Below are 25,824 nucleotides of genomic sequence, written 5' to 3'. Positions count from 1 at the left end.
AACTGTAGCATGCACAGAATACATAAGAGGGACAAGTGCAGAGGCAGACTTTTTCTCCTGTACATGACTTGTGAGAGTTAATATTCATTTCATGAGAGGCTTTAATGTTATGTTCTTCCCCTTCAAACTGTTTGGTAAAATCCAGGGGGAGAGATACAAGACTGGAATGAAGATTGTTCCTCGCAGCATCAAAGAACAACAGAGCTGGGTGGCCCAAGCAAAAATAAGTTTTATGAAGCATAGTTTTAAAAGTAGGCATTTAAAGCCAGGGTATTGTGTTGTAACCTTTCTGTCAGCTAAAGTGGCTTTTTATGGATATCAGCTCAGAAGGCTTGACTGGAGATATGCCAGGAATGCTGGATAGGTCAGCTGGATGCTGAACTGACATGTCCTAAAGGAGTGAGACATGATCCAAGAGCAACGCCAGCATTAGGGTGTGTCAGGACAGAAAATGACCAGTACCTGGTGCTTTTAATAGTCCTCAGTTCTGCAAAGCAGCAGTGAGCACTCCATGAGACATTTTATTGATGACACCATAGGCTGTGAGGCAAACTCCATAGATAAAGATTTTCAGATTTACTTTATGGTCTTTTCAGTAAAAAGCAATTTTTATTTTTTTTTTCCCTTCAATAAGATAAGAATTATTGGCAATACTTTAGATTATAACAAATGCCTGAAATATACCTTAGATAATTTAGCTCTAATAGGAAACTAATTATAAAGCCAATACAAACCTATTGATTGCTATACTCACATCTATAAGACTTCATCATCTACCTACTATTATGTGAACCCAGTCTGTTAAATCTTTCAAATAATATGTTGAAGTCTTAGAGGTGCACCTGTATCTTGTTAAGGTTAAAGGCACTGTTGCTTGTAGGAATACATTTGCAGTTGTTTAGAATCTCCTTTATTTTCTGGACTATTATTTTTTTGACCAAGCATCTGCTTTTTTCTGTGTATGCGCATAGAAAATTTTGTCCAAAATTCTTCATCTGTTTCAGAGGTTTAATACATCACTTTTGAGAAAAGTATATTATTTTGTCTATGTGAAACAGGTAATTAAGTAATCCGATTGCCCACATGCCAGGAGACTTTAAATTTGGCAGGGGGGATTGTACTTTTGCAGTATCTCAGTTCTTGTCTTCCTGTAGAGGCACTATATCTCTCCCTGTAAATTCATTCCCTTTTCTCATTTCAGTGCTTGCACAGTTACAGACCGACCAGCCTCTTTTGTGTCTGAGCAGGCATTTTGGCCAGAGACCTCCCAGAGTCCCCACCCAGCTGGCTGGTTCCATCTCTGATTCTCCATCCAGCCTCAGTTCCTTCACATCCTGCTTACATTTTCCTCCGTCTCCTGCAACATGATGATGATGATGATGATGATTATTTTCCCACAGAAACTCAATGTCAAGTTCAGTCCATCATTTCCTATTTCTAAAGCTTTGCCATTCCTGAACTTCACTGTGAACTCCTTTTCCATACCTTTAGAAAAAAAAATAAAAAAAGAGAGATGATTTTTTTTTTTTTTTTTCATTTTCTGAAGCATGTTGAACCCTGCCTGAATGTCTCTAAATTCCAGTAAAAAATACAGCCTGTTCCCTACAGGAGGACCAAAAAGATTACAGGGGCTGGAGAAGCTCCATGTAACTTCACCCACACACCTGTGCAGGGGTGAGGCTCCACTTGCTTCCTCCAGGCACACTCCTCGTGACCTCATTCAAAATCCTGCCTCAGATAAAATTCCCTTGAAATCGATGACTATATAGGCTAATTAAGAACTTCTGGACTGGAACCAAACATCTTGTTGGAAGTCTAATTAGGGATGATTATAAGTTGATTGTCTACAGTAAATAGGCTTTCTTGATTTGTTTTTTCTGCTCTTCTTGGAAAGTTGAGAGGGACTGTAGGAAAAAAGTTCACGTTGATGTGTTTTGTGCACTGCTGTAAGAAGGTGACAGCTCAAATTGAATGTTACACCCTGTACAAATCTTGATAATAATAATAATAATAATAAAAACTAAACAATCCATTTGCTAAAAATCACAAATTCCCATTCAGTGAATGTGCCTGTGCTCATTTCTCAAGAGGTAGAAAATCCATTGTTTTATCCAACTGTAACTTAAGAGTCCTTTTGAAGAGAATGGTAGCAAAATGCTTACCCAAGTCCTGCATGAGATTGTAACTCTGGGCTCATGCTTCATTTCCATTACTTTTTAAATTTGTTGAATTATATAATAGACTGTTGGCTTTAGTTTCCAAATGGGATATGATCAAGCATCACTACAGTATCACTGAAAAAATCACAGGGAATTTCAATGAGGATTAAAACAGTTTATGGATATTTTGCTTTTATTAGGTTCTGGGAAATAAGATTTTATCATGAATTCACAAATAACAACATAAACAGATCTATGTGAGGATTCAATACTAAATGTGTGCAGTATGGTATAGTTCCTGTAAATATAACAATTCTGTATCTAGACCTGGGATAATTATTTAAGAAAATGGTTGTTCTTCAGCACTGACAAATGAAGGTAGTTTGTGCTGAGGCTGGTGTTGCAGAGTCCTGACTGATGATCAGGCCAGGCATGATGGCTTGACTATACACTACAATATGAAATATAGAGATTGTGTGGCAAATTGTCCAAAGAACAGTCAAACAAAATAACATTATCAATTATATATATTTTTTCTTTTCTCCTTCCATGACCTGTAGAATTTCATTCATGCTTTAACATTCGTGGACAGTAATTTTCCAAAAATAAGTACTGTAGGATTTTTGTTCACTATAAGTAATTTTTCTTTGACTCCACTCCATTTCTTTCCTTGACCAGGTGGGGGTGTTATTGGCATAACATTCCTTAAGAAAAAGATCTGCGAATATATGGTAATTCTCTGCTGACATCTGGGAAGAGTTCGTTTTACTCTGTGTTCCAGTTCTGACTGCAAGCAGATGGGATCACCATTCTGACTCAATCATAGAAATGGTCTTATTCTGAGAGTCCTGTTACACCAATATCCACAACAATGAATCTGGGCTGATGGTTCTAGAGCAAGACAGTGTAATAATATTTTAATTAATATAACCATTGGGTTAATAACCATTGGGTCTGGAATAATCACCTAATCACACTTACAAAAATATTCTACTTATTGTTTAAGTGTTTAGCTGGGGGAATATATTTTTGGGGAAAAAAAAAAAAAAAAAAAAAAAAAAAATTGATTTTTTTGCTTTTGTTAAAATTCCAGAAGTAACTTTTTCTGTAGTAAAAAGTTAGCTTTTATTTTATTTTATTTTTTAATTCAGTTGTTTATCCTATCTTTGTGAAGTATGAAGTAGTTCCAGAACTGCATTAATGTTCTTAATATTTATATGTGTATATATAGGCTTCTCTCTCTATATATACTTTAGTACATTTACACCTAAAAAGAGGAAGAAGTAGTAGTTTACAAAGGCCATATTAGACAGTGAAAAATTTTACAAGGCGAAAGATTATACAAGATTTCAGCTCACACAGAAAGACTGCAGCCAAGTCAGGAAATGAAGCCAGCACTGTGCTAAATATAAGACCATCTTTCCTATTTTATTGTCACTCTTAAAGTTTACTAAAAATAGGAGTTCAGTAAGTAGCTCAGAGAACTGGTCCACTTGTTCCAGTGCCAATAAGAACTGAGTGTTAAGAAAATCCATTCAAATTTTGCTAAAATTTTGCAACCTTTACATTAGAGCTTTGGATTTTCTCTTGAAGGTGACTTCTGCTTCCCAAAAAAGAAAGTTCTGTCACCTGAAACAGCTGCTACCTGGCCACACAAGTAAGGATACTAACAATTAATCACCATTACCATCACCATCATAAAAATTGAGCATTGCTTTGCTTAAGAGGTATTAATCAATGAAAATGTGTTATCAAATTAATGACGAAGATACCACTGTAGATGGAAGGGTTCACTAGTCTTCTCTTACAAGCAGGAAAACTTATAGCTGAAGTTGCTTTCCCAAGGAAATTCTGCATTTCCTTTGTCCCATGCAGTGACCTACTCACTAGCCTGTACTGACTCTTGCTAAGTCATGAGGCACGCATCTTCAAAACCACTGCGGTACTCCCTGTTACCTTAGTAAACAACATCACCTTGGTAGAAGGCATGTTTCAGCTTATTTAATTCACAAGCCAATGTTACCCAAAAGACAGTTTCATAAATCCATGTACATATGTTCACATCATAGGACGATCACAGTAAAATGAACATTATGAGATTGCAGTGCATTTGTGCATGTACAGAAATAGGCACATAGGTCTGTTCATCATTTCCATTTACATCCCAATAACTCCTGAATCACTTAACTAGTTTCAACCCAGCATGTCGACAGAATTTTAAAAGAATTAAATATCTAAATTTGTAGGAATAAGTGAGCAGAAAGGAGAGAGGTCATTAGTGGTCTGATCAAGTTATACCTTCTCTGATCACAAGGTTCAGCACGCTCTCCACCCACTGGAGAATTCACGCAGGAGACAGCTATTATGGCTGCTCCAACTACAGGAAAAGTTTTAATTGGTACTCACACCAGATAATGTAACCACAAGACACAAATCCATAAAAAAATATTTTAAAAGCCAGGCTTCATTAGTTCTGCTGTAGATGGAGTTGCTTGTCTCTCCAGGAACTTCTCTTTACCATATCTGTGGCAATTCACCAGAGTTTTCATCTTCCATTTCTTCTGAGCTAATCTCTCTCGATCGCAGCTGGCCTGCTGAGCTCTGAGAAACAGATGTGTGAGGTCCCTGACTGCTGCTTGGTGAACTCATCTTGTGCCATTTAAGTGCTAGTGCTGTGCTGCTTGATTTCTCCACATTCACTCCCTTTCCAATCTCTGCTCACTTTCAGCTATCACACCCTCCACAGCCCAATCACAATGCAGCCATGGATAAGTGAAGGTGTCACAAGGTGTCCTCTGATGTGTGTGAGGGGGAAAAATGTTTGCATTTCCCTTCTTAGTTATCTTTTTCCAAAAAGACCACATCCAGCTTTCCAGTGTTGGCTAATGGGCTCAGTGAGTTGGTATTGGAGTAATCACTTTTCATCTCCAAACTAACTTCAGTCATCTGAATGAGCTTGGTATATCCCTTTTATCAGTTAAGTGTTTCTCCTTTCTCTGTAAAGCCCAGGCTAGGATTCATGTCCCTTGACTTTTCCTGTCTTTGTGAATTGCCTAGAGGATCAGCCTCCACAGAGAAAGGCAGGCAGCTCTGAAGAAAGACATTCATGCCAACTACTTCTTAGGACAGAATGAATCGCTCTTTGGAAGTGACTACAAGTTTCACTGATATGGGGTGGGGGGCAAGGGAGATGTCTGGATAAGTAAATTAGATTAGATTTATAAACTGGAACATGTCTGAAAACATCAGAGAAACATTATTCAAAATATATAGACCATAATCTATCATGAAAATAACAAAGAATAATATAATATTCAACTAAAAAAAAACAGATCGGGAAGGTAAGTGATTTGTTGATGACAGCCCAATCCTCATTTGGAATAAACTGGCATCAGCAGCCACCAGAATCAGTAAGATCATGTTACAAAACACCAGCTAAGGATGTGGACTTAAAATAACATGTTTTTATTTTCACTAAATATAAAATGATAGGGAAGCAGCTGTGCTCTTAAGAAGAGCCAAACAACTTGCCATACTTCTTCTATGCCCACCTCCTCTCCCAGCAGGGGAAGAAATGCTGACACACAAACTTTTTGTAAAATTTAACATGCTAGAGAAAAAAAAAATCTAAACAGACATACTGTTTTGTCAAGTAAGGTCTTTTATAACAGCAATCCAAACAATAAATATTCCAGTGGAGTCAGCCCATTTCTGCCCCAGTGGGGAGCTCTGCATTCACTCTGCCAAGAGTGAACATCGAGATATAGTCCTGCTTGATGACCACAGGCTCACAGATATGTCAGCTGCCCTTCACCTTTACTCTGCAGTGCTATCTACATGTGGAAGAAGGGAAACCTTTAAACTGTTGTTCTTCTGGAGTATAATCACTCTTAGGTTCAAATCAGATGTTCTGGTTTAATCAGTTCTTAAACGTCTCCAAATGCTCAGGCATTTTACATAAGTTGCAAGGAAATGGAAACACAATAGTTAATTTGTTTTGAAAGTTATATCTTACCTTTATGGGATCATGGGATAACAATCTAATGAATCCCTTAAATCTCCAGTTATGATAAATCCTATTTTATATTAACATATAAGGCTTTTTTGCTTCAAATTATTATTATTATTATTATTTTTTAAGTCATTATAAAAATTACCTCTTTATCCATCTTTAACATAAAATTCTGCAGCATTTTATGAGTGAATGGCAGTATTACTAGACTGTGAGGTAGACTATAGGAGGAAAACTGTAACATACCAAGTCTGATGAAAAATTTCAGAAGAGACGCTATCCCCAAACAAGGTTGGCTACAGATTAATATACTATTCCTTTTGAAAATCTGCCATGGTAAAAATATACAAAAGCCTTAGTCACATTTACATATTTCACCCAAGAACAACAGCATGGAAAGCATGCTTTACTTTTTAAAGGAAAGCATCATCAGCCTTTTCTGAAAGATCTGTGCTCTAAACCCAGTTCTGGAAGTCTCTGATTTAATTTATAGACCTGACAGGATGGGTGAATATAGTGGAACATAATCTGTCTTTGGTGACACATGCTCTTCTTTCATAAAATCAGCTAAATGGAAAGATGGAACAAAAGCTACCACAGTAGCCCACCAGGAATCTTTCATGAGCTATCCATGCATACACCTATTCTGTTTTAGTTTTCTGAAAACCTCAGAATACCAGGATTTCTCTTTTGACATCTTCATGTGAATGTCAAGAAGTAAAGGACAACTGCTGGCAGACAAATGTTAATATTTTTCTACCTCCAGTGGCTACTTTTGTACCTCCCAAAAACATGCACACGATCTTGGCAAAAGTCCAAATGTTTCTGTTCTGTTCTGCTGAAGCATTGGCAAAAAGCCAAGAAATCAGCAGTTTGAGTTTCCAAGAGGGGTGGGGGAAATCTTCCCAGAGATTTCGGATATGATAGGATTTTAATGTAATCCAGGACGTTCCTTAGGTACACCTACCTGCTCAGTGAGTCTATTCTAGGTGGCAAAAGGAAGCATTACAAAGTGGATGGTACTGCTCTGTACAGAGGAAGCCCTAAAAACCTGGCATCCAGAACATTTTTCAAAGTAATTCTACCCCTACTCTTGGCCTGGTGCCCTTCACTGCATGCAGCAAAGCTGTATTGAGTTAACTATATCCATAGCTGAGGACTTCATAGAGTTGTGACAAATGCAGCTCATTCTTTTTCTCAGGCTTTGCTTCCTCTTGTTTTCAAGTGCAGACCAGCTGCTAGAAAATGGTATATCAATTGTTGCTGCAAGCCACAGCTCTTAATAGCAAGGTGCTCCTGCAGCCTTTTCTGAGAAGACCGATTTCCCCACACTGAAACCGCTGACACTATACTGGGGCATTTGATTCATTTTCCTTTTGAGCAGTATCTGTTAACATCCAAATTATTCTCAGCTTCCTGCAATGCTCCCTAAGATACGAGTGGTCCAAGAATGTATGTTCGTGTGTTTGTGGTAATTAAACCATCATAAAAGTTGCAATGTCAGGAAATATAGAAATATATGATTTTCCACTCTTTTTTCTTTTCCTTCTTTCTCACTTTTCTTTTTCTTTTTCTTTTTTTTTTCTTTTTTTCCCAGCTACTTATCTATTTATAGAAATATGCCTCACCATTTACTTAAGAGGCAGTGACATGGAGAAGCAGACATTTAGTGGAAGTCCATTTGCTTGACAAAAAAATCCATTACCTTTATCACCAGTGGAGATCAAAAAAGAATCAATTACAATACTTCACTTGGGAATGACTAATGGAATTGTGAAATACACTGACACTCCGAAGTCACTGAGGTAAGCTAAATACTGATACTCGTAAAAGGCAGGAAGCGTTGTTGATACATTGCTGATTCACTTGATTTGAGACTAGAATGCACTTTCAGTTTGTGTTGATGATGTGAGCTTGTCTAATTTCTACCAACTCTTATTAATCAAGGGTCAGGGAATTAGCTCAGAGGAGAGAGTTGCAGAGGACTTGCACGTGCTTAGTTTAACTACTCAATTAGCACAATGTTAAATACACCGCATCCTGTCCCATAGTCAAAGATCAGCTGACAACTCCTTATACAATCTAAGAAGCACTTAAATTCGTTATTTGACTGGCTTTAATGGTGCATCTATCATAGGTGCTCTATGACTCTCCTCTGGGTGTGTTAGCACCTTCAAGTCCTGCAGGCAGTGGCAGAGAACATAAGCTAGTGTATGGCCAGATGACATCACTGGAGGTGTGCTCTGCGTCTTCATTCTGTGGCTCTTTGACTGTATCATATATATCTGTACATTGAGTAGCTCCACTGAACATCCTGTGGACCAAAACTTCATCACTTCTGTTGTCGAATTGTTTGAAAGATCCTTGGCATGTTGACCTCCATATCCCAGATGTATCTCAGAATTAGTTCAGAAGCTAGCATGGGAAGAATATGCTCCATTTGGGCATTCACACAGTGCAATTTTCTCAGTGCAGGATTTTCTGTGCAGTTTGACCTCAATGACGGAGAACAATATGGAACATATTTAATTTACGCATGTAGATGTTGTTTCTGTATTGTAACAGATAACTGTTTGACATATAACACAACCCATGAAGTCCAACCCAAGAAATTGGATTTTATATATAATACTATTATTTGATATATATTAATATTATTCGGTTAATTCAGATTAAAAAGCTGTACACATGGTATATAATTATTACTGTACTTATTATCTTATTTAGCGAAAGCACATGGTTTGTTATTGAAAGAGATTTGCATTACTCATGGGATCCTCTTTTTCTCGTTTTCCCTGAGGTCAAGGAAGGGGGGGTGACTTTCCTGCCTTGACGGAATCCACCCTATAGACACTTCCAAATCAAAAAGGGCTTTCTGAAAAGCTTCTGACAAGTAAAATTCTTTGGCCTTTGCAATATCCTGATCCAAGCACTTTGTGAGCAAAGAGAATTGCTGAGTTTGCTACAGAGGGTGAAATTTCAGTGTCATTGAAATAAATGCCATGGTCCCCTTGATCCACTGAAGTTAGGATTTCAGTCCATTCTATTTAAGAAATGTCTTTTGATATCTGACAGCTTTTAACTCTCTAAATAACAGTAGTTCATAGACATACTTCAGAGGTAAGATATTCAAAGCTCTTTTATACACAAACAGAATACAAACACATTCTAGAGGTACACAATCAAAACTAGCTTACTAATTGATTTTTTTTTTCCTATATATCTTATTTATATGGTAAAAGAGATGTCCTTGTTTACAAAATGAAATAAACTATTAAATTTTCTGGATTCTCTCTCTCAGATTAACTCAGTCTCATTTGTGTGAACAATTCATGATTCATCACAGTGTCAGGAAGGTATGTCCCTGCTAGAACTAGTCAGGTTATTCACTATGACAGAAGTACTTCATGAAAGAAATGTGTGTTTATGACCTGTGATCTGAAGAAAAGAAATGTGTTGAGTAGGAAGTAAGACGTGGTTTCTACTAGGCTCAACACAGAGGTGGAGAGAAAAGAAGGAAGAGGAGGAGAGGTAAAAAGGGCAATTTGCTGCATATTTTTATGGCATGTTTACTTTGCTAGATGCTTTGGTCCTGGATGAGAAATTGTGTTTTAGGTATAGGCTATCAGTGTGGAATAACTGACATAAGAATCTTCCATATTTCAGGTAGGATCACTGTGTATTTGTACATAATATACATTTAAATAAACATGCAGGAGCATGCCCATCTGGAGGGCACAGAATCAATCATAGAATCATACAATCATTTATGTTGGAAAAGACTTTCAAGTTCACCAAGTCCAACTGTTAACCTGACCTACAGAATTCCATCACTAAACATGTCCTTTAGTGTCACTTACACACCTCTTAAACACCTCCAAGGACGGGGATTCCACCATTTCCCTGGGCAACCCCTTCCAATGCTTGATCACCCTCTTCATGAAGAAGTTCTTCCTAATATCCAATCAGTAAGATCTCTCATCAGCCTCGTCTTCTCCAAACTAAACAGCCCGAGTTCCCTCAGCTGCTCCTCATAAGTCTTGTTTTTCAGTTCCTTCACCAGCTTTGTTGATCTTTCCTGCACATGCTCAAGCAACTCAATATTTTTCTTCTGGTGAGGGGACCAAAACTGGACATCATATGCCAGGTGTATTCTGACCAGAGCCATGGACAGAGGGACAATTACTTCCCTAGTCCTACTGGACACACTATTTCTGATACAAGCCAGGATGCCATTGGCATTCTTAGCCACCTGGGCACAGAGGTGGTTGATGTTCAGCCAGCTATTGATCACCCCAACATTACTGGAGGGCTTTTTCTACTGAGAAACATTCCGGTAGCTCTTCCCCAAGATTACATGTATTCTATATCACTTTAAGGTAAAGCTTTTACCTAAAGAATGACTTCCTATCCAAACTGATTGCTTTAAACTTAATTTAACTAAGATTTGAATTAAGCATATTATGAGTTCATGTCAGATAATTTATGTTCAGTTTTTATTTCTGCTTGTGTGTGAGATGTAATATGTTCATTAACATAATGGCAAAGCTTAATGGGACAAAATGGACCTTCAGAAAAATAACAAATACAGATGTTACAGATGTTAAATATAGATTGAAGGTTATTTGTGCACAGAAACATGGGATACATAGCAATTCTGTATTAAAAAAAATAAATAAAAAAAAAGATTTTCACATATGGTTTAGATGTTTAAATATATATATCTTAAAGCTCTTGAAATTCACCAAGTTTAGAAAAACTTTGATGTCATCCTAAAAAACTTTTTTTTTTTTTTCAAATAAGTTCTTAAAGTGTGTACAAGAAAAAGTGCATGCTTTTTTTCATTCATGTCACACAAAAATTATGTGCACTCATTACATTTTCAAGGGTTTACACCACATATTTTCAATGCACATGTTATGCAAATAAAAATTGCACTTCCTACTGGAATTTGACTGACCATGGCCACATTCTGTAGAAAAGTTGTCATATTACTGAAAAGTCAAACACCAGAGTTTAAGGATTGTACCAAAATAAATGTTAACACAGATTCTCACTTTTCCCACTTTTTCAATTAAGTTGAAGATGAACTTCATAAATGAACTTCATTGTGTACAAAAAGTCAGTCATGAATATAGATACACTGTGGGAAAAGGAGTTTGGCTAATGAACTGGAATGGGATGTCAAGGAATGCAAAAAAATCCTGCAAACTCCTTTGGCAGCATCTAGTTATAAGTTTATCACAAGACAAGAATGATGTTTGCCACAGGAAAGTCTGTTTCTGTTCTCTTCCTGACAATCCTTATTCCAGCATCAATTTGCAACACTTCAATTTCCTGAAAAATTACCTTCAGTAATCTCATCTGGGAATTATATCCATGTCAGTATGAACATATTTTATATTGTCCCTAAGGGATGGCAAATGTACCGTGTGCAGAGACCCCAACAACTGCTTAGAGCCTTGACAACTGCAAAACAAAGATGTTCTGTGCTGGCCTAAGCTTGTGAGAATGAGAGAAGTGCTGGAGCCAACCTCATGCTTTGGGAGCTTTCCAACTATGGCAGGAAAACTTTTTTTTTTTTTTTTTTTTTTTTTGGTAACAAATGGCACTAATGAGAACAATGGATTTCAGTAATTAGGTTAAGAGGCTTAAACCAACAATTGAACTAGAACAATGAAAGGTGGAGATGGGAATGTAGATTATTGTAAACTTATTGTCATTATAGACTGATAAAGGTTTAGAGGACTATCTGGAATTATTATAAATTATTTCATCATGAGCTTAATTCCAGAGCTGTCCATTTCTCTATCTCTATTTCTCTATCTGCTGTTCAGATTTAGAAACAGATAAGCTATGTAATAGAACTGGAAGAAAGTAAATCTGAGAACCGCTGGGGGTGAACTGACTGCACAGGAAGTAAATTCCTTGTTCATCCAAACAACAGCTGTAGTTTTTACAGAAAAGGAGATCAGTACATGAGTTAATGTCTCTAAGATTTTGGAGAACAGCAGTAAAATCCCTGCTCTGCTGCATGATTCTCATAAGATCCTGAACACTTCATTTGAACCTCATTTTCCATTAATGAAAAACTACAGTAAAAGACAGAGAATTTTGTTGTTGTTGCTGAGTTGCAAAGCTTAAGACGTGCTCAATAGAAAGCCTGCCATTGCATGAGGAATCAGGTTCTTTTGTTACACTTTGATGGTTCTTTAGATGTGAAGTTACTTTACCTTTTCCAAATTGCCCTGTTCTTTGGGATATAGTTGGTCATGATGAACATTTTTGCAAAGAGATTTCGTTTTTACAAGTTAGTAGAGAAACCAAGAGGGACATAATTTGGTTGAAGTGAAGACATATGGAACAACTTCACCTTATTCTTCAGGACAGAGTCTGCTATGATCATAAAAGTCAGCTTTACTCATAACCTTCTTTAGGAACAAGTGGAGCTTCTTCTCACTTTCAAGCTTCTACAGCACTGTAAAAGATTGGGTTACGTGACATAACCATAGGAGTGGTGTTGGACTGGAAATTTGTTTCTTAAAGACTATTGATTGCAATTTGTCTACATTTAAGGTAGACAAACTGCTGATTGCAGTTTGTCTACATTTAAAGAGAGGTTATATCTCAAATATTATTTTTTTATTTATTAATTATTTCAAAATTTACTTCACAACTAAGTCTCTAAGTTGCTTATATACATATATACATGTATATATACGTGTATATACATATATATGTATATAAGCAACTTAGAGACTAAGTTGTGAAGCATGCATATATATACTTCACATATATAAATATATATATATATATATATATATATATATATAAAGCCTAGTTTCAGGAAAAAAATAAAACACAATGAGTACAATATGTAGAAATACCTATGTGTATAACTTCGAGGTTAAAAGATACCCAGAAGAGGATGTGAGAAGCTAAAGGTAATGAGGGAAGATGTTGGCTTGACATAATGTATTTTTTAATGAATACTAGAAGAAAAGTATGACCTAATATGGAATTGTCTTAATCTTGGATGTAAACAATCTAATTCTTGTTAGAAGACATTAAATAGTTAAAATTCATTAAAAAACTGAATTTGTAAAGCAAATACATTTGATATACTTCTACCGTATAGGAACAGTAAACTTTCTAGTTTCTTATGATCTGGGGAATGCAAAACAACTTTCAGTATAAATGAAGACTTTTAATTCAGTGAAGACAGATGGTTTACACACAAATTGCTCTAGGAAATTTTTAATCCTCATTTTTAAACAAATTCTAGAATACTAAGGAAACTTCAGATGACTGAAAATAAACTGCTAGTGTGTTAATATTCCAAAAAGTCTGACAAGATGACTGGAGTAAGTGTAGGTCAATTAGTCTGACATCTGTTCCAGAAAATATAACAGAAAAACTGGGAAGAGAAATAATTGAAGGATAGAAATAAAATTAATTCCTGACAACAAAGTTTTATGCAAAGCTCATGTCAAAAGATCTCACTTTATTGTTTGATGAAATTGCAACCTTGTTTGAATAATCAGATTTCGGTAAAACATTTGAATTTAACAACACAGGATGTTCTGATTTAAACATTGGCATCATATACTATTAATAAAGTAAATGTTTTATGAATTAAGAACTGGTTAAGTGATAGATCTAAAAAGAGATTGTCTCCAGGAAATTATCAGCAGCTGAAAGTACTTATAATGGAGTTTCATGGGGATCAGTAGCAGTCCTGATACCATTCAGTGACTTCACTGATTACTTTTGAAAGTACACAATAAATCACTTATGATGACATTTGTAATTAAAAGATGAAAAAAAATAAAATAAAAAAGAAAAAAATACTTCATAAAGTAGTAAATAAGGATATATCATTGAGGTGGGATGATCTGGATCTTTTCATAAACATGACTTTGAAAAGGACCTAGGGATCAAAGTGAAGGAGCAACCTAATGTGAGGTCTCAGCATGCTAAGAGTACCGATAATTAACTCTAATTGTAGCTGCCTGCAGATGCAACTATGCTGTTCTCTGGATTTGGGCTCTTTAATGTGCAATCAGCTCTGGTGGTTCAGTACTGCATTGCTCTACTCTTCCTCTTCTGCTGGCTAGGATAAACTGAGACAGCTCAGATGCCTCAGATGCCTCTGCCACCATGATGTAGGTTTGCCCTTGGTCACAATCCCAGTACTTTCACAGGGGAATGCAATGGGTGCTAAATAACCCTTCAGTCTAGGAGGAAGGAAATAACAAGAAGTGATGACTGGAAGTTTAAGTCATGTACTTTTAAGCTAAAGTGTATTATTTTTAATATATGTACCTCACTGGAAGAAATCATCAGGGGAACTTCTGCCTTTAGTCAGCACTGTACCTTTGGATGCACATCGTGTTGTGTGAGGGGCTATTTTTTGCTTCCTATGAGACATAGATAAAAAGTGTTGTACAACTGTCTTATTATTGTTTTTAAGAATAGTGACCTGGTAGCAATTTTTGTTTACTGCTCAGAATGATCAGCTGATACCACTCATTTTAGACTGGAAGAAGCTGTAACATCATCCTCACAGGCAGAAGAATATATTAAGTATAGAAGAATTTGTAAAGCAAAAGAAAGTTCAAAATAGAAAGTACTAACAAGTCAAATCTAAAACTGTGCTTCCAGGCAGCATGCCTGCCAGTTGAAAAAAAGGCCTAGAGTGGCCCATGGTTAATGTTTTTCAGATGACAGAAAGGGTATGACCTTGAGAGGTCATCCCCTATCTTAAGTCAAGATCAATTCCACTGAAAGCTGATTAAGAGAAAAATGAAATGCTAGTAATGTTAAGCACACAGGTATAAAAAATGTCCCTGCTTCAACAATGTAAATGGCTTATAATCCAACTGAACCCTAACCCCTGCATTTCAGAAGAAATAGTAGGAGTTTCTCATACAACCTGTGAATGTATGACCCTTCCAGAAGAATCCATAAAATCCTCCAAATGTGCTGTGTTCTCAGAGGCTTCAGGATAGAAGCCCAGAAAGCACTGCAGCTAAATCTGTGTGCTGGTAAACTAGCCTGGGTCAAGGATTAAAGAGTGTCCTGACCCTGATTCAGCCTGGCTAGTTTGGAAGTGCAGAACAGGTTGTATTTCAAGAGCAGCAGAACAATTAGATCAATTACAAGTGACTGAACTTCTCAGGAGAGACAAGGCTCTTTATTCAGGAATATGTTCGTTATATTCATTTAAATTCAGATTTATACAGGGATTCTATAATCAGTACCTTAACCTGTCTATAACCCTCTTGCCCACTGCTGAAACAATAAACCTTCAGGACTCTATTTCTTGTAGAATCACTTTTTTTAATCTGATAGCAGTATAAAGGATCTTTAATTTAAAGGCCTTTGTTTTGGGGAAAAAAAATGAATTTAAATAGTGGTATTCAAATAATTTCCTGGTAAAAATGACCCTAAAAATCCTACTTCAGCACTTTTTTAGTTAGTGTATGTTTGTGCTGTATACATCACCAGTACAATTTATTTCAGGGACTATTACTGTAAATTGGGTTAACTAGAGGAACCTGCTGCAGGCAGTGTTCTGTGTGTTTCTCTGGAATTATTTTGGGATGTAGGCTAGTGCTCTTCCATTAAGGATGTTCAAAATTGAATACAGAAAATATTGGAAGAAATATCTTCCCTCTTTCTAGATAAAATAGTATAACAATTGAAAGATTTCTGATAAAATTTATTTGGAAAATATCTGAAGAGTTACCCACATAAGAAAATCAGTTTCAGAGTCTACTAGAATTACATCTTACAAACCCCAGCCACGGGTCCTGAAGTTGCACAGGCTAAAGAAATGTAGAATTTGCTCAAGATACATCAGATCAATTTAAATAGGCAAGACTTGACCTGAAAATAGTTAATGCAATAAGCTCATTCTGTTGCCACATGCTATCAGCCATACTGGTGTCAGTCCAGAATAATGTATTTGGCTCCATCGGTTTCATTTTGCAAAGACTAATGCATTGAAATGAATTTTCTGCATTTGATATTTATTGTAGGTGAGAACAATGTTTGAAACAAGGAATGAAGATCATATTGTAACAGCACTTGCAACGAGCACAAGAGATTAGGTGGGAACAAGAAGTCAGGGTAGGGAGGGAGCAGGATTAGCCTTCAAGCGCAAATATAGTTTAGCTCACATTGAGTATGAAACCTCACCTGAAGTCCCTCTTGTCAGGATAGTTTGCACTACAGCCCAAACTCCATTATGGCCTGTCTCTTGTCCCAAGCAAGTGGAACAGGTCAGTGGGCAGGGGCCCTGGCTTCTGTACGAACTCTGGCCATGTGTCTGATATAGGCACCATTGTCTTGGCCTTTAACAGCTCCAAGAAGTGCTGCAGACTTCACAGTGCTTCAAGGATCATGCACCTTGGGCTGTGTGTAATGCAAAAACACAATGAAAAGATTGTGCCTGATAATTTTAAGGATCTTTAAGTAAAAGACAGGAGGTGGCATAAACAAACAGATGCAGCATAAACAGTGAAATGAAATGAATGGGAATAGCCACAGGAATACCAGATAACCTCTCCTTCTATTAACAGCTATTTTATGCAGAAGGTGTGAATTTGGCTTTAAAAGTGCCAAATACAGTATGCATTTTCAGACAGTTTACATAGATGGCATTGTTCTTTCCCAAGTGCAAGGGCAGTATGGCAGCAACACGTGTCTCAATAGTGTTTTCTCTGATGGACTTTAAAAGTGTTTTCCCTTTGGGATGATATCCACATCTCCTACTGCTTGCTTTGCAGTGCCAACCACGCTAATGCCACTCAATGAACAACAGGCTGTAAACCATTTATAATGATCTATCGGCACTGCTTGATGAGAAAGGTGAAGAAGGTCATGCATTTACTATCCAAATTCCATATCTGGGTGATCAGGAGGATGGACAGCAGCTAAAATAGCCACTCCCCAGCACCTGTGGTGTATTACTTCTGCTGTTTTGTGAGCTCAGTGAGTTGTCTTCCCCAGGATAAAGGCCAGGGAGATCAAATTGATAAAGATAGAGGAGAAGAATTTTAATAGTCTCTCTGAAGTCTCTCTGAGAGATACATTGGTTTTGCTCAAACAAAGCAAATCCTAGAGCCTAATGTATCAAAATGGAGCAATATGCAAAAGACCTCATGTAGAAGATAGAAGCTTTCTACGGACTTTTATTTCAGCAACTCCTCTCCTTATATGTAGATGTTATATTAACCCTTTCCCTTGTAACACTGTGTTACTTTGATGGAGAATAAATTACCCCTTGCTTTAGGAAAAAAAATTCGGATCATTAATGACAGGCTCTGAAAGGAAGCCTTTAAGCTGACTCAGGACATTTTCAGTATGCATATTTCCCAGTCCTCTGCAGTGGGACTGGGAAAATTTACCACTCTCCTCCTCTACACAGAGGTCACCCAAGATATATTCCTTAATATTTCTGTTGGTAAGCTATTCATGATACACTATAAGCACAAGTTTATATTGCCATTTATATTGTTATAACTTCTTGAGGAGTTTATTCCAGCAAAAACTCACCTACGTTACATGAGATTGCATTATCAGTGTATTCTTGTACCTGCACTAGCTAAACACCTCTGTCACTGGTATGTCTTTATTTTAAATTTTAGTTAATATAATTGTTTTTAGTTTTAGCCCTTCATTGCTTTAAATTGTAGCCATACTGTGCTGAATGCAACACTGTACGCTAGTAGCCTGCTGTCTTGCCTGAAGCAAGAATTAACCTTGATTTTTTGAATTAAACCATTTAAATCAAAAGGTGTCGGAATTGCAGAATGATGTATTTTCATTTATTCCTCCAACCATCTGCATCACAGTTAGCTTTAGAGGAGTCTTTGAAATTATGGTGTAAGTTTTTTCCTTTCAATGTCATGCTCAAGTAAAAAAAGAGGCTTCAGCTCTGAGTTTTCTTAAATTTGCAGACTTAATCAGTCCTGAATGTTTAAATGTTACTAAAATTTATGTTGTTTATTTACTTTATATTTATATATTTATTAAAGTTAAAGGTAGATTCTGTAGTAAGATCTTGTCACAGAACATTTGTATTTTCAGTGTAGCCTTAGAGCTTTGGTATTCAGACATAATCAAAAGGCTATTGGCAACTTAGAAAATGAAGGAGTGGACATCAATTTAAAGTCCACTGGCCAGCAGAACATGAAAAAGAATTAACACATTTTAAGAGGAGAGCTGCTGGCCCCTGGGGGATGATATGCAGTTCAGTGTTTCTGTCACTGCTCTAACTGGCTGACCTACAGATTGGCTCCAGACCTGGGAACAGCTTGCCCAGTTATCAGCACAAATGAATACTCAGCAACTGAGCCTGTGAAATAGAGAATAAAGAAAGAAATGTGCTAATGAGGTTTTATGTAGAATTTTGTAAGTGGAATATAGAAATAATGAAATAACTCTTCAAAAGTGGTGGGACCCAGAAGGAAAAAAAAAAAAAAAAAAAAAAAAAAAAAAAAAAAAAGGATTTTTTTTGGCTGGGTTTGGAAAGTGCTAAAGTTAAGAATTTAGAATGTAGCAGTTATTAAATAAATAAATTACAAGAACAACATAGATTTGTGGTCCAAGATATGAAAAATGGATATGCTTTCCAGACTTACATCATCCAAGACACTAGCATAAGTGTTAGTAATTATTAAATATTACCTGCTGATTAATTGGTGGCCTGTTTGGACCCGTGTCTTGGGGAAATTTAGATTTTCATTCAAAATCAGAATAAAGTGGCAAAGAACCAAGGAGAAATTTGGAGTGTAGACTCATGAATGAATAATCTGGAAAGGCAAAATATGCCAGGAATTTATGAAAGGTTGCATATGCCAGTTCTATTGGCGTAGGCAGGAATAAGAACCAGTTTCCTCAGTTAGTGGTGGTTGTTGCAGTAGATGTTTCTTGAATGTAGGTTGGACACTGCTGCATCTTCAGGGCTTCATCTTTAAATTCCATTCACTAGGAACCTGCAGCACTGATGCACTCAGTAAATAGATCCTGGATGATGTTTTTCTCTGTCTTTTGGGGGCTGCATTAGTGTCTTCAGGTCTTCACTTACGTCACCCTAGATTTGACTGAAGTTATGACAGCATTTGCTGCCCCAAGTTCTATAGTCATCTCTGCCATAGACCATACTGGTGCCTTGTGAGTCCTGGTTAGAGGACTGAGCATAAATCTGCTTTAAGCAGTCTTTTCCCTCTGTGACTCTGCAATAGCACAACAGAAGTGGACAGGAATAAGGAGAAGGAAATATGAAAATTCTGGGCACATCCAGAAATAAAGCAATTCTACCAGGATGTATAAAATATGAATGTGCAAGCAAAAAAATAGTACTCAAACACCTGCAGTGAGAAAGGCTCTTTTGCAAATACACTTTTCAATATTTAAATAGATGTTTCTTGTAGCCTTTGGCGTAACAATACAGCTTGATTGCTGGCCATTTCTTACAATGGAAAGTTAAGGGACACCCACTATAATTTTACTGTAGTAAATAGGATCTGAAAAATAAAATGTGACTCTGCAAAAGCAGGCTATTTTCTTGAACTGCTTTGCACTCAAATATTTTGATGGCATGACATGCAATGTTTATTGTTTTAGATGTCTTCCTAGCCTTCAGCCTCTCTCTCTGTCAACACATTACTCTTCAGCTTCATTGTGCTCTTCTTTCTTCTCTGGTGCCGTGGGAACATAAAGCAAATGTTTCTACTGTTCTCAGTTAGAAATTGTTTTTCATTATAATTTCAAGTGGGGCTTTGAAGTATCTACTTAAGCTCTCACAGCTAATAAGAGACAAGGCAGTTGCTATGCTACTTGTTGATTAAATGAAAAACAGACCTGATAACGTGAAATCTTCTTAAGGGAGGTGTTTCTCTTATGGAGATGAGTACAAAGCTGTTAAGACCTGAACTGCAAACTTATATGTCTAAGGTTAAATGCTTAAATGGTCACTTAAAGTTCCGAAAGTGATCAGTTGGCTATCTGTAGCAGGAGTGTCAGCTGGTGTAAATCATCATTGACACTAGCTAAGAATTTGAGCACTAGGAGCTCTGAGGCCAAAATGTCTATTTTGTATTGCTGGTAGTTAAAAATTCTAATTTTTCAATGAAGAAGTAATCAAAAGAGATTTGATTTTTCTGAGGTGCAATGTGACAGAAAATTCTAGTGGCACTTGAGAGAAGGTTCTCAGCTCTGCCAAAACCAAGATAGTACATTTAAGGCCATAAATAACATGTAGTTTCATGCCTCTTAGTCACAGTTTGAGAATGAGTTTCTAGGGAAAGCTCCAAAATAGAACTTAATGTTTCTAAAATAGAATATAGACCTCTAAATTAAGGACAGCAGTCTAATTTAAAGCTCTGAATCTGTTTAGACGTTGGAAGTCTCTTAAATATGCTGTACTCCTTAACAATATCCGAGATAATTGAGTTCAGTATAAAATATAAAAGTCAAAATTGCTTTCACTGTGAAACAGCATTTCATGTGAAGCATGACAAAAGGAGGTTACAGAACAGTTGATTCATTAAAGATTTTGCACAGGTAATAGGGTATGTATAATTTAAAATTACATACAGAAAAATGTAACTCCCATTTTTCCCCTTACCCTTGAAAATAGACATCTCTGCAGCAGAGGATGTAACAACCATGATGATGTAGAAAGAACAGGTTAAAAAACAAAACAAAACAAAACAAAAACAAACAAAAAACAAACAAACAAAAAACATAATTTTGTAGTCCAGTGACTTAAAAACTGGTGGAGGAGGGCAGAATTTTTTCTGCTCCCTGCACTGTTTCGTTTTGTGCATTTGCCTTTTCAAATTGAAATGCAGAAACAATCCACAGCAGCAGAACAGAAAATGCTGATATGCTTTGTCTTACTTTCCATAGTTTTGGTCCCACACTTGTGGTTACTGTGTTAACTATCTGAGGAGTGGTGAATGACTCAATCTAGTGTACCTATAAGCTATATTTTCACAGTACTTGAGGCCTGAGTTTAGCTCCCTTAAACTAAGAAGGGTTTTATTCTCTTTCAGTTATTGGCAGCAAACCACCTGATTTTGTACCAGCTCAGAAATGAACAGATAGCAGGGGACTGCATTCTGGTTTAACTGAGGAACTAACATCAACTATGCATATACGGTGGATGTCAAAGCTTAAGACAGAGACATATACATAGTTTCAGATAAATTTCTATCTTTATTTTTTGTTTTCTCCTGGCTGAAAAACAAAATAGCTACCATTGACTCTCTTCTGCTTGAGTGCTTTCTACCCATATTCCAAGGAGTCTAGATTTTAGGTGCCTCCTTATGTGTTGCAATAAATGTCATTCTTTGAAATGGGTCCTACACAGATGTGATCAAGATCTATTATCCACCATCATCATTTCAGGTATATGGCATAATAACATTTCAGTTATTGCCTTAATAATATATCCTAGTTGAAGAAGTAAAGCTTACAGATCAACATGTTTTTTGACGGTAATGATGGACTTTTTCTGGATATATCAGTTTCTGAAAACAAAGATACTTAAGATGTTAGAATAAGTGGGAAAATATTATTTTTCTCTGTGTGTGTGTTTTATGGAGAGTAGCTAAAAGTACGGAGATTCTTCTAGGGCAGCAGTGTCCATAAATACTTTCCATTTTTAGTCATAGAATCATAGAATGGTTTGGGTTGGATGGGACTCTAAAAGATCATCTTGTTCCAATTCCCCATGCTGTAGGCATGGACACCTTCCACTAGATCAGGTTCCTCAAGGTCCCATCCAGCCTGGCCTAAACACTTCCAGGGAAGTGTTCCTGTGCCTCACCACCCTCATAGAGAAGAATTTCTTCATTATATCTAATCTGAATCTACCTCTTTCAGTTTAAAGCCATTAATCCTTTGTGGTGGTTTTACCGTGGTGCACTCAATCCCACTGTCTGTGACACCATTGAAAATATTAAATAGTAAAAGTCCCAAAACAGATCTTGGAGGAACACCACTCATCAGTGGTCTCTGCCTGGACATCGAGCTATTGACCACTACTCTTTGGATGCACCATCTAGCTAAATCCTTTTGTACCAAAAATTCCATCCATCAAATACATCTCTGTAATTTAGAGAAAAGTAGGTTGTGTTTTACACGTTTATTTTAACTTTCATTTTCTATTTTTTAGTATTATGTGGGGTCAGGTTGTAGTTGTTGTTGTTATATTTTTGTTTCATTATTTTATTTATTTGTGTGCATGTGTGTTCTTTGAACAACTTTAAAAAAAAAAATGCACATGCTTTAGCAGTAACAGACACAGAGAATAGTGATTTCAAGCACATAAAGGGAAATTATGTGCAGGGATAATTTTTTGTTTCAGATTTTCATTATCGCATTTGGCAATTTCATCCGATCTATGCTCTATAAAAAGAAATCTTGTATTCCCAAAACAAACAAAAAATCCAGTTGCATGGTAACCAGCCCACATACTAAGCCCTAGAAATATCAGATCCAGAGTGCTCAGCACTTTGCCAAATAATTGAGGAGCCTTCAACAGATTTCTTTATATGATAAAAACTGCAGTAGGGATTTTAATGGCTACAGTATAAAAAATGATCTCTTAGTCAAATTATTTGCTGTCATTGAAGTCAAAGGGGTTACACCATTGGAAAAGAGGACTCTAGTACTTCACAATCAGCTTATATTTGTGCAGCCTGCAGAGGAAAGTTTTCTTCCATGAGAAAAGGGAATTTCCACCTGCAATGTGCTCTGTCTGTCAAAAGGAAACTTCACTTTAAAGACATTGTGGACTTTAGATCCACAAAAAATCCGTAAGAATAATGGTATGGGAAGAGGATGGGAGGGTGTGGGGAGAGGGGCAGGAAGGCCCCTCAATATTTGCCATCTTTCTATTGTTACAGCAGAAAAAGACAGGAACAAAATTGCAAGTTTTTCCTCTGTTTTGCATTAACCCGATAATTGCAAAGGTTGTAGCTACTGTGACATGCATGATGATGTGGGACTACTGGAGGTATATTCAAGATTGAATAGCTGGAAGGAAGTCCTGTAGCTGGTGTAAATGCCTTGCTAAGGGTCATGATATAGATAACTATGATCAAAAATATCTTCCCTATTCCCTTGATCAATAAGAAAAGATCTCAAATAATAAAAAAAAAAATGTCCTCCCCACAGTTCAGTTCTTCACTTTCACAAAGAACAAGTTAACAGATTCTTATTCATAATGTGATTTCTCCAAAATCATGGACTTAAGCAAAAGTGAGCTGATGTCAAAGCATTAATTTAGATATATTTTTTTTTTTTCTGTCTAACATTGAATGTACTTCAGAGTGGGCTTTTCTCCTCTATGTTACTTTCAATTAAAGTTTTTGATTCAATGAAATCCTTAATCTTTCATCCTTGAACAGTGGTAGGTAGAATGTTGGGGTAAAAAGAGTTGTGTCTATGGCAATGTAGATATTGCATGTTGAAATCTACACTGTTTGCTCAACAGACGTAGCTAGAAATACCTGCCATAATACAAAATTGTATATAAGAAAAAGATCAACATTTTTGCTGAATTCACATTTGAGTGGGAAGGGAACACCTGACTTTCACTGTTAAAATTTGGAGGCAGTCTTGATTCCAAAGCTGCTTCATTTTGAACAATGGAATCAAAACACCACTTTTCAGCTGTTTTCTCAGCCTGAACACACCCACAGTAATGATAGGGTACATCTCTTCACAAGTGTATGGACTCCAGAAGAGAACTGATAATTTTTGGCAGCATTGGCAATTCAGAAGACTGATAGTGGTGAATCTTTGCAGAAATCAACCATGTTTCATTCATGTTGGTTTACTCTTTACATCCTCCTGGCTGTGTGAGCAGTACTCAGTCCTCAGATTTCAGAAAGTTCAGTCTGACCCAGCTGCTTGTTGCAATTCAGCCTATGTGGTATTTCTCACCGCCTCTTCTTTTCTCATTCTTGTACTGAATACTTTAGTCACAGGATTTTTAGCTCTGTGGATGTAACAGAATGATTGCCCCATCAACATCTCTTTTTATATGTTCAGACCTCCAAATCTATCTTTTGATTTAAATCTGGATGGCAAAAGGGTAATCCTCTTCTATTCCATGTTTGCCAGTGAAGGAAATAACTTACCTTCCAGGACAAACTAACAGGCTTCTAATGGTCCAGTTTCAACTGGCAGGATTTCTTGATCTGAAAAATTAATGGATAAATCACAGAATTATTGATCTAGGTATTGTACTCTTGGAGCAGATCTACCATTGGAATGAGACAGAATTCAGGAGAAGCAACCTCTGTGAAGTTCTGTTTTGCTTTCTCAAGACTGTATCAGACCTGAGGTCCAGAAGGTCTTCTGCACTGTCTCTGTTGTAAGTCTTTATACCTTAGAGAAAAAAGGCATATTTAATATTAGACAAGAATATGCTGTTCTGCAAAAATTTCTACACTTAGCAGTTGCAAATGACCAACACATTGTAAAGGATAACTGCACCTGACTATAAGTTTTTGTTTGTTTGTTTTGTTTTGTTTTTAGGTCCATACCTTTGATTATTTCATTTCAGAATTATCTCTGAGTTGAACCTCACTTAAAACCAGCAGCTTATAAGATCTATTAGATAATATGCAGTTAAACACTGCAACCAGATGGCCAGATCTGTAGAAAACCTCCTACAAGGCACACACATCAAAACAAATGTCCATGTGATGTTCCTGTTGACAAAGGATCTGGGAGAATCCTGCATTAGGAGAGAAGCATGTGTGCACAGAGCACTGAAGTGGGAAAAACTACACTGAGGAAAGAAACACCAGTGACTCTCCAAACAAGTGCTGAGAGCATGACCCTCAAGACAAACAAACAAACAAATCAGGAATTTTGGGGGGTAAAGTGCTAGCTGAAAGAGGCACAAAACTGTTCTAGGGAAGCAGGGTCTTGTTTGCTTCCTCCTAAGTTCAGCTGAATAGGGCTTTGTACAGTCTTTGTAAGTTAATAATAATAATAATAATAAAGGGTTGATTAAACACCTGATTTTAGCACTCATATCTCCTCCAAACTGAAACAATCTTAATGGCTTATTTGTTTTGCTAGCCAGGAAGGCTAATGGAGGCACAGTAGAAAATCCTTTATGAAACTGAATTGAGGAGGGACAGAAAATCCTTGAGCAGACCAGGGACATCAAAACAGAGAAGGATATATCTGATTACCCCTATGAAACATTCTGGCACTGAGGAACAGAACAATGAACAAGAAACAAGAAAGCCACTGAGGCAGTGGGAGGCAGTGGCAGCAAATGCCTGCAGCTGTATATCAAATTATGTGGAAGGAAGATTGTGGTAGTCTAGAAAATAAATTATGTCCAATATATAATATGTCCAGGTATCAGGAGTGGTGAGAGGGATTAATTTTATAAGTATGTAGAGAAAGAAGCAGCAGGACATTAGGGTGGGAAAAGGAGTGACAGAAATGAAAGGTGATATGTAGGTGGTGAGCCTGAAAAGAAAATGTTTTAATCTCCAAACTTCCAACCCTGATTATGCAGCTTTCAGTCCTGCCCCTTTAATTAAGTAATTGATTAATTAAAATAAAGCACTTAATCTCTCCATTTACATATTATGCCTCCCACTA

Source organism: Oxyura jamaicensis, chromosome 3 (genome assembly GCF_011077185.1).
Source record: "Oxyura jamaicensis isolate SHBP4307 breed ruddy duck chromosome 3, BPBGC_Ojam_1.0, whole genome shotgun sequence".
Lineage (NCBI taxonomy): Eukaryota > Metazoa > Chordata > Aves > Anseriformes > Anatidae > Oxyura > Oxyura jamaicensis.
This window is presented reverse-complemented; position numbering follows the sequence as displayed.